General features: G+C 41.0%; 1 long non-coding RNA gene across 1 annotated transcript in view; it reads right to left on the reverse strand.

Annotated features, from left to right (window-relative positions):
* Positions 1-5218, reverse strand: part of LOC102771692 — a 10285-nt gene extending 5067 nt beyond the window's left edge. The window contains exons 1-2 of the long non-coding RNA XR_436276.2: positions 5045-5218; positions 2423-2469 (exon numbers count right to left, since the gene is read on the reverse strand). This is a non-coding gene — a long non-coding RNA (uncharacterized LOC102771692). The remainder of the gene's footprint in view (positions 1-2422; positions 2470-5044) is intronic.
* Positions 5219-9880: the final 4662 nt, after the last annotated feature.

A 9880-nucleotide genomic window follows, 5' to 3' on the forward strand; every position in this document is an offset into this window, starting at 1 on the left:
CAGGGTGGGGGTCCCCACTGGGGTGCCTGGCCAGTCTGGGTGAGGGGCTGAGGGCTGTTTTCAGGCTGGGACTGAAGCTCCCAACTGCTTCTTTTTTTCTTTTTTCTTTTTTATACTGGGCCAGCTTTAGCTCTGAGGCTCCAGCTCTTAGGCCTCCGCTCCTGAAAGCAGATCTGGTTTGTTTCGGTTCTAATTGAAACTCTGTATCAACTCCAGCTCTGAGATCCCAGCTCTCTGAAAGCTGGTTTCTGGTTTTTTTTTTAAGCTTCTATATGTTACTATGTTTGAAACTGCCGACTCAGAGGCCTACAGCGGCAGGCAGGGAAGGCAGGCAGGGAACGTTGGTTGGAGTCGGCCGTCACTGAAGCAAGCAAGCCTCATGTTAGTTTCAAGCTGCCTGGCTGCCTGCCGCCATCTTGGCTGACAGTTAATTTGCATATCTTCCTGATTAGCCAATGGGAAGGGTAGCGGTCGTATGCCAATGACCATGTTTCTCTTTTATTATATTAGATATACAGGCTTCCCTGACTACACCTGGGTATTGAAGAAACAAATTATTTGGAAAATGTGCCAATACTGAAATTCCAGGGAAGCGAGAATTCTATATTTCAAGGTGTTTATAACACAGTATCTAATTTAGGCATCATCACAGGTGTGTGAGATACATTTTTTCTGATATCTGTTTTCAAATGAGAAATTGGAGTCAGATTTATTGATTTGTCCAATGCTAATCAATGGTGAAAGGGGTTTTTAAACTGAAATCTCCTGGTTCCCCTGTCCCCACTTTTTTTCAGTGCTACAGTGAAGGTTAATTTTAGTTTTGAAGATAGTTATCAGAAAGAATTCAGGTCTGTACAGGCTGGTATTCTCTCATAGGCTGTTCCCCTTTCCTCCCACCCAGCTTAGTCCTATTCATCCTTCCGCATTCAGTTTGAATTGTTCATCTCCCACACACCTTTCATGCCCATTCCAGCTTACTAATTTCTTCCATTTTCTTTTAAGTTTTGCCTTAAAAGAAAAACATTGTAAACAGATATTGAATTATAGTTAATGATATACATGCTGAAAGAATTGTACTGTTATCTGCAAATTACATTGCAATGTATTAGAAAATAAGATAGATTAATAGATGGATAGAGGGATAAATGAATAGACTTGTGATAAAGAGTAAAATGTGCCCAGCTTGCATGGCTCAGTGGTTGAGCATAGACCTATGGACCAGGAGGTTACTGTTTGATTCCCAGTCAGGGCACTTGCCCAGGTTGCAGGCTCAATCCCCAGTGTGGGGCGTGTAGGAGGCAGCCGATCAATGATTCTTTTTCATCATTGATGTTTCTATCTCTCTCTCCCTCTCCCTTCTTCTCTGAAATCAATAAAAAAATATTTTTAAAAAGAGTAAATGTTTATTTACAGTCGGGGTAATAGATATATGAGTTTTAACTGTATAATTTTTTCCACTTCTATGTATGTTTGCAAATTTTCATAATATGAAGTAGGGAAAAAGAAAAATACATTATCATTAGTTATAACTGAGCAGCTGAAACTCAAATCTACCAGAACCTTCTCAGAAGTCTTATGAGACCCACCTCAGAACCTAACCTGGGTGGTGAATGGGAAAGCATTTATCCACTGGTTTCTTTCTCATTGTGTGAATGCTGGAAAGCCTCACACCTTAGAGAATTCCCAGTGTAGCAAGCTAGAGACACAGCACAGACTGAGGTGAGATGTTTCAAATCACACCTGGGTGCAGCTGGTCAAAGCCTGTGCAGAAATGGTCTCCTGAATCAGTGCCTACATTAAGAGTCAAACGGGAGGATCTGAAGTGCTGCGGAGGTATTCTGTTATTACCTATTGCTACATAATGAATTACCTCCAAATTAGTGTCTTAAACAATTATTATCCACAGTTTTTGTGGGTCAGGAATTTAGGAGCACCTTAACTAGGTGGTCTGGCTTGGAGGTCTCCCATGATATTATAGACAATATTTTAAGCCAAGGCTCAATTTATCTGAAAGTTTAATTAGGGCTGAAAGATCCACATCCAAGGTGGCTTGTTGCATGGCTGTTGGCAGGATGCTTCAGCTTCCCACAATATGGCCCCATAGTAGGGCTGCTTGAGTTTCCTCATGTCATGGCAGCTGGTTTCCCCCAAAGTCAGTGATGAGAGAGAGAGAGAGAGAGAGAGAGAGAGAGAGAGAGAGAGAGAGAGAGATCCTAATGCCTTTTATGACCTAGTCTCAAAAGTCACACACTGTCACTCCCACCACACTCTTTTCCTTAGAAGTGAGTCACGAAGTACACTCTACACTCAAGGGGAAGGGAATTAGGTTTCATCTTTTGAAGAAATGAACATTAAAGAATTTGAGGACATATTTTGAAAACACAACAGGTTTCCAATAAAGTTCAACTTTTGTACTCCTTACTTTCATGTTCTGCATTAAGTCCAGCCTGTCCGAAGTAGCTCCAAACCCTACAAAGATTTAATGCAGGAAGGTTAGTGGAAGTTAATTCCCTGCTGCAGCAGCATGTCCCAGGCCCATAATTTATTATCTCCCCTTCCCATTCTCTGCTCTAGAGTCCCTTAACCTCAGCCAGTTCTTTGGCTGATCTAGGCTGCTTTCCTGATGGATGACTCAGACCTTCATCTCTTTGAGGTCTGAGCCTTTGGTTGTCTTTGTAAGGCCACGATTGCTGCAATTGCCTATTTCATCATCACAGTCATGGAATCATCAATTGATATCCAGTGAATCTCCTGTGTCCCAGACATACTTCTCCCTGTGCACATTATTTAAGAGCAGCCTTTAGCTCTTCATGGAAACCAGAGCCAGTTACTCTTGCCAGTATAGTAACATCTTTCTTTGCTTGCTGGTCTACTGTCATGAGGAGGCCAAAGTTAACAGGTAGTAGTCATACTTCAACTGGAAGCCCTACCTTTTCCCCTATTGGAAACATTGTCCTACCTGAAAGTAAGATGAATGATTCAGTAGAATCTAAGATTGTGGGGTGGGAAACATTTTTATTTGGAGCAGGAGGCGTGCTGGTGTGGAGGGGCAATCCTAGTTTCAACTCATGTTTTCTGGACCAATGATGCTAGGCACTGGGACATGGCACCATACACCAGCTGTCGTTTTAGCACATATATACAGTATTGTGGAGGCCTAACAACGGGATGTTGTCCCTGAGCTGATATTTTAGCTGAGTTATTAAAATGACTTTCTAAGAGCTGCTTCTAGCCAGGAGGGAGTAAGTCAGTCTGGGATTACATGTTGAATGTAAGCAACTAGAAAACTAAACAAAGTATAAGAAATAATTGTTTGTAAACATTGGACAAGAGTCCAACAAGATTATGATCCCTGAGGAAAGGAAAACAAATGGAACAGGACCAACCATTACGTAGACTTTCTGCTTTTAGGTAGCTCTAAGACTAATTCAAGGGAGGGGAAACCATGCAGAGTGTGGCAATCTCACAAAGTTAAGTAAGTAGATAAGTAGATATTGTAGTTCAAGAAGTCTATTTAAGCCCTGGGCACTGTAGTGCAATTGGTTGGGTGTCATTCCATGCACCAAAAGGTTGCCAGTTCGATTCTTGGTCAAGGGCACATGCCTGGGTTGCAGGTTTGATTCCCAGTGGGGGGCCTGTGGGAGGCAACTGATTGATGTTGTGCTCTCACATCAATGTTTCTCTTTCTCCCTCTCTATTCCTTTCTCTCTTAAAAAAAACCAAAACGAAGACCCCTTAAGTACACTTAAAAATGGTTAAAATGGTAAATTTTATGTATGTATATTTTAGCACAAAATATTTTTTTAAGTTAGTCTCTACTGTTCAAGGATAAACCTTGCTTTATTTGCCAGATCAGGTCATTCCATGGTGATGACAAAAATCAAAGAACACAATGGAATTCAGTTACATAAAAGTGGTTTCTTTGTGTGTTTTCTACAAACTTTTGAAAACATAAATGCTTGTAGAAATTTAAATTACATTTTGCCTTTATTAATTCCTACTGAACACTTTATGCAATCTGTCATAAATGAATAATCAAAAGAAAAAAAGGTCTATTCTAGTATTTCCACTTGCCCGGGCTTTCTGACTCCTTCTTTCGAGCTCTATGCCAGTGAAGTTCCAGCAACTGAACCTTATTTATTGTAGGCCATCATTTTGTTCAAACCTCAAGAAACCATCCTTGCAATGATTGCTCCAGGTGTCCCTGCCAGGACACTTTAAATCAGGAAGAACACTCCCATGTCAATAAATTCTCTGCTATCCACTCAACCCTGGTCCAACATCCTCAAGGTCCACTCCCACTAGCATGTTCAAGTTCCTGCCTGTACGAATTCGACAGAATCTTTGATTCCTTCAGTAAACTATTTCCCACTGGAGCAGGGATGTATTTTCCCTCCTGCTTGAGCCAAAACCTGGCCCTAGTTATCCTGGAGACAGTGAGTGGAGGTTGGAGCAGATCTTGAGGACAAGAATCACATAACAAGGCAAGGTTCAGGCGAAGTCTTTTCAGGTGTCCTGGGTGGTGAGGTGGTTCTCTTCTAGCAAGGGGAGGAAGGCTGGTTCCGCTCTCTTAGGGGATTAAAATCAGATTCAGTATTCTCAGACTTGTTTACCGTATCCCATGTCTTAATATCTTGAAGTTTTTCTAAAACGGGCCTAACTTTGAAATAGTGACCTGTTGAGGCTTTGCATTCTGTTTCCTTTTGACTTTGTCACCTTGGATTAAATCATTGGCTTAAATGTCAAGGCAGTATTCCCAGCACCTGCAGGAGATACAGTTTTAAAAATATTGCCGTGGAGACCTTCTAAAGTTCACAATTGCTTAAATTGATTTTTGGCGAACCTGAATCCATCATTTCCCTTTTCCCAAGATTTCCAAAGCAGTTCACAAAAGCCAATGAATTCCCCCATTCCTTATTATTATCATTATCATTACCTCCATATTCTTCAAGTACACAGCTACCATATCACCCAAAGCTTCTCCCTTTCACCTGTACCTCATCCAGGAGAGAGCCAATTGTGTTGCTGCTGGATCTGTACTTACCACCAGCAATGGGTCCTCATTTCTGCCCACCTACAACGTTCCATCCAAAGGGATCCTCACAAGTAGTCACTGCTCAACACTTCTGGATTGTGACTGCCAGGCTGTTCTCCACAACATCACAGATCTTGGTATAAGAGAAGCCCTGGAGCAAAATCTAGAGGCCCATATTGGGGACTGAGGTGCTGTCAGATGACACCTTTGTGGAACTGGTCCAAGCCTACGTGGACTGGTTGCCGGCAGCAGTGGCTGGAGTAAATGGCAGGCCGATGAGAAATGATGCTCAGGTGTCCTGGGACACTGAGGGCCTGCCTCCTGCCAAGTGTTCGTGTACAAAACAGTGGCAGCCCATGCCGAGCGTTTACTTGAGCCAAGGTAAAATGCTGGTCAATTCCTAGATGCATTTGGCCAGAACTAGGTCAATGTCTATTTGTCTAATCAATTTTCTGACTACTCTCTTATCTGTGTGATTCTGGCGCTAGGTCTGAGTCCAAGGACCATGATCCCAACTTTCTCAGTGCACTAAAGGAAAAACCAGGCTAACAATTCCCAAATTTACTAGCACCCTTGTTTCTGTCCAACATTAACCTAATGGCCTTCATTCACCAACATAACTTGGAACAGTTTTCAGTGTCAAGACTGAATAGTTCATTTCCCTGTTCAGTTATTATATAACCTATTATATGACCTAGTACACCCACATAAAAAATTACCAACATTTTCCCAACCAATTTATTAGTGGTGGCACCTACTGATATCTTCAGTATGGGGAAAAGGAGGACAGATTCAAGATGGTCAGCATTCTTTTACGAAGTTATCATTGCTTTAAATATATTTTTCAAAACACTTTATTATGGAAAATTTTAAACATACATAGAATAGAAAGACTAGAATAACAAATCCCTAGGTACCCACCACCCACCTCTTAAAGATCTTTACCAAGACTCCAAAGGAATCTAGAATTCTAGGCACACTTTACAGGTAGCCAAGATGGCCAGCCAGTGTATGAGAAAAATGTTTTTCCTTACGATCCCCATCACAGCTTGAGTGAGTAATCACATTGCCCACCCTGGAAATGGATTTCTTTTCCTCCTATGGGTTCATTGGCTTGAGTTCTCTTTAACCAGAGCGGGTCAAGGCCAGAGATGAGGAAGGGTCTGGCTGAGCCCATCAGAGGGAGCAGTGCCCTCCTGTTTCTCATCGTTCACTGTAAGTTCATGCTGATATCTTGTCGGAGTTTTGTTTCGCTCTGTTCTTCTCCTTCTGCGGGGATACCATTCATTTTTCTTGGACTGTGAGATACAGTCTGTGACCTTCACCTGGGCTCCAGCATTACTGTCTGTAGTATTTCCCAGTAAATGAATTGGCATAACATGACCGACCTACTTGTACACTGTTTGACTCTTGCATTTTGATTGGTCTAGGCTGCTTATTGTTTTCCATCTTAGTTCAGGGCAACTAGAAAAAATTGTTTGAAATAGAATTTTTTTAGTATGTTTTTTCTAATAAAATTATGTTTTTCCAAATCTCCTCCCATCTCACTTTGTTTTCACACTGAAGTGCAGTTGTTTTTTCACAGTCAGGAGCACTGAAAAACGTGAACTGCACTGTATGCTGATCAGCATCCATATGGACTTCCGGGCATATTTTGGGCACTGCATTTGAAAGGATATATTGGCAAACTGGAGTGTGGCAGGGGGAGAGCTAAAGTTATACAGCTTCCACACAGAGAGTAGCCAAGTTTAGCCATGCTCTTAACCAGTCCACATATGGCCTCTCACTATACCCTGCCTCCTCTCATTAAGGAGTTGGGTGAATCCCCCAAAATATATTTTCTAACTCCGTGAGTCTTTGATTTCCTGACCTCTGACTTCAGCCAGCCTCATGCTCTTCCCAGAGAGATACCAGGCTCTCTTCCCAGAAGCCGGGTTGAAATGACAGGCCTCTGGAGACCTTCTCTTCCTGCTTCAAGTGGATTGTGTCTCACAGGATGCACTTTAGTGTGGGCCCCCGACACCTAGGCAGAGCCAGCTGAAGATACAGTTTTGTGTTGTCATGATTTGCCCTCAGTGACCTTTCCTTTTGTATCTTTCACCATCACCTGTTACCAGAACAACACCACATGAATGCTGTGGCTCAAGTTTGTCACCTTTCCACCCCCTTTTCACCACTGATTTTCCCAGGGAAGGAGCTAATGCCTTTTAACTTTTCTTCCAGCATCTAGAGATGTATTACGGAGTAGCAGAAAGAAAATGGATTTGGACATTCAAATATCTGGGTTTAAGTCTAAATGTGCAAACTTGAGCAAAGCCAATTAACCTCATTTATTAATTAATAAAATGGGAGAGATAATACTTAACCAGGGATGAATTCAGGTTTTATGGAGCCTGAAGTTTATACTATTTGGGAGAGCTCTTTTAAACAAAAGAATACAAAATTGTGAATACAAATGGGGTGGGCACAAAATGTATTTGTTTAGAAATAATGCTCGTGGCCATATTAGGTGAAGTATGATGCATTCAAAATTGGAGTGAAAAGAAACAGTCAACTTAACAAAGGCTGTTTTTTGTATAATTTATAAAAACGTATGACATGTGAACATATTTCTAGGGCTCCTTCCTAGAGTTAGGAAATGGTCCATTCATTGAGGGATCCTGAAGCCTGATTCATTAGCATCATGGTAAATTTACCTCTGTATCTCAACCTCACAGAATGCTGAGCATTAAATCACAAGACTAAATATATGCAAGCTTTCTTTGTAATTACTAAACTCTGTGAGATATTACTCATTATTTTGATGCCCAGGACTAAGCACAAATGTTTATTCAGTAAGTGATAAAACAGATGAAATTTGCTCTCACCAAAGTACTATACAAGGTTATTGTGTTAACTTCCCTTAAACCTTTACAATGATAAGAAATTAATATATGCACAAATTTTTAAAAGACTCAAATATTGATAAAAACCTTGTGAAATAGAAATCCCATTTCCCATCTTTATATTTTGCAGTCAATCCATTTCTTCCATATTGCTAAGTAATATGTATTATATTGCTTTCTCCTGATTTATCAATGTTTATCTAGTGGCTTTATTATGGTAGATAAGGATTTCATGTTCTTCTTCCCAGTTTCCCGGTATAATTTTTATGACTGTCATAATATGAAGACTTGTTCACAACCGAACCATAGTAGACTATGATTATATTTATTTTCATATATACCTTTAAAATTTTCCCCAGAGTTGATCATTGTGAGACTTTTTTTCATTTGCTTAGTTTTTCATTGTACTGTGCTTGAATTTTCCTACTCTGTACGATAGCATTTTATATGTTCTCCCACACAGTTAAATTCCCCACCCTGCAGAGAGCCATGGAGCCCTCCGTTCCTCTGCTCCAGATTGGTCTTGCTCTCCATGCAACAGTGTGGAACTTCCATGTCCTACCATGCTAGAAATTTGCTTCATCCCACTCTGTGTTTATTTCTTGAATTTCTCACCTTCCTCTTTCTTGGTTTAGTCTCTTTTTTTGGTGGATCTTATTCTCCAGTAGCTTCCTGAGAAAAGGTATATATGGCAGGTAAGCTACCTGAGACTCTGCATGTCTCAAATGTCTTTATTCTTGACGTGTCCTTATACTTGACTGACTGTTTAGATGGATATGGAATTCCAGGTTTCCAGGTTTAACATTATGTCGCTCACAGTTCGTGGGGCATTCTTATTGTCTTCTAGATTCTGGTATTGCTTCGAGAAGTTCTGCCATACTAATTTCTAATTCTTTGTACTTAATGACTTTTCCCCTTTGGAGGTGATTTAAAATGCCACAATAGCATGTGTAGTACATTATATTATTGCTCAAAAAATTTACTATTTTCCCTCGTGTCCTTCCCTCCCATCTACGTGGGTAGCATGTACTCCTCTGCCCTTCAGTTCTAGGCTTGGCCATGTAACTTATTTTGGCTAAAGAGATATTAGCAGATAGGCTGCAAACACAGGGTTAAAAGGCACTTGTGTGGTTGAACTTGCTATGTCATGCTATGTCATTAGAAGCAGCAGAACATGCTGATAACTAGCTCACTGGTGCTAGGAGGAGGATGAGTAATACATGGAACAAAAGCCAATCAGCCCTAGCCAAGTTCAACCTCAATCAGCAGAGCTGCCCAGCTGAGCCCAGTTGGGATCTGCCAAGCCTCAGCTGACTCACAGATCAATGATAATAAATTATGGTTATTTTAAGCCACTGATTTTTTGGATGTTTATCATTGTAGCATTTAGTGGCAATGATGCAGTGCTACATTGGTATCAGAAATTAGTATATAATTGGTATTAGAAATTGGTATCAATAATAGGATATAGACATAAGAAAAATAAAACGTAAATGGCAGCCAGGCTTCAAGGAAAATATAGATGGAATGGAGAGAGCCCAGGAATTCTGGGATTCGCTGAGTTGAAAGATAAAACTTGTCATCTCCAACTTAGGTACTTAGTGGTAAATCAATTAATGTGTCCCCTCTGTCCTGGAAGGCTCAGCAGTGCATCCTCACAGGGTTAGATAACCTGTGCTGACTATAGGTTTGCCTTTTTAAAAAAAATATATATTTTATTGATTTTTTACAGAGAGGAATAGAGAGCTAGAAACATCAGTGAGAGAGAAACATCAATCAGCCGCCTCCCGCACCCCCCCCATGGGGGTTGTGCCTGCAACCAAGGTTCTTGACTGGAATCGAACCCCGCAGTCCGCAGGCTGACGCTCTATCCACTGAGCCAAACCAGCCAGGGCAGGTTTACCTTTTACCTTTCTTATGCAGAGCTTCAGCAAGCACCACTGTCTGCAGAAAACAGGAA

This window comes from Myotis davidii, unplaced genomic scaffold (genome assembly GCF_000327345.1).
Source record: "Myotis davidii unplaced genomic scaffold, ASM32734v1 scaffold44, whole genome shotgun sequence".
NCBI lineage: Eukaryota > Metazoa > Chordata > Mammalia > Chiroptera > Vespertilionidae > Myotis > Myotis davidii.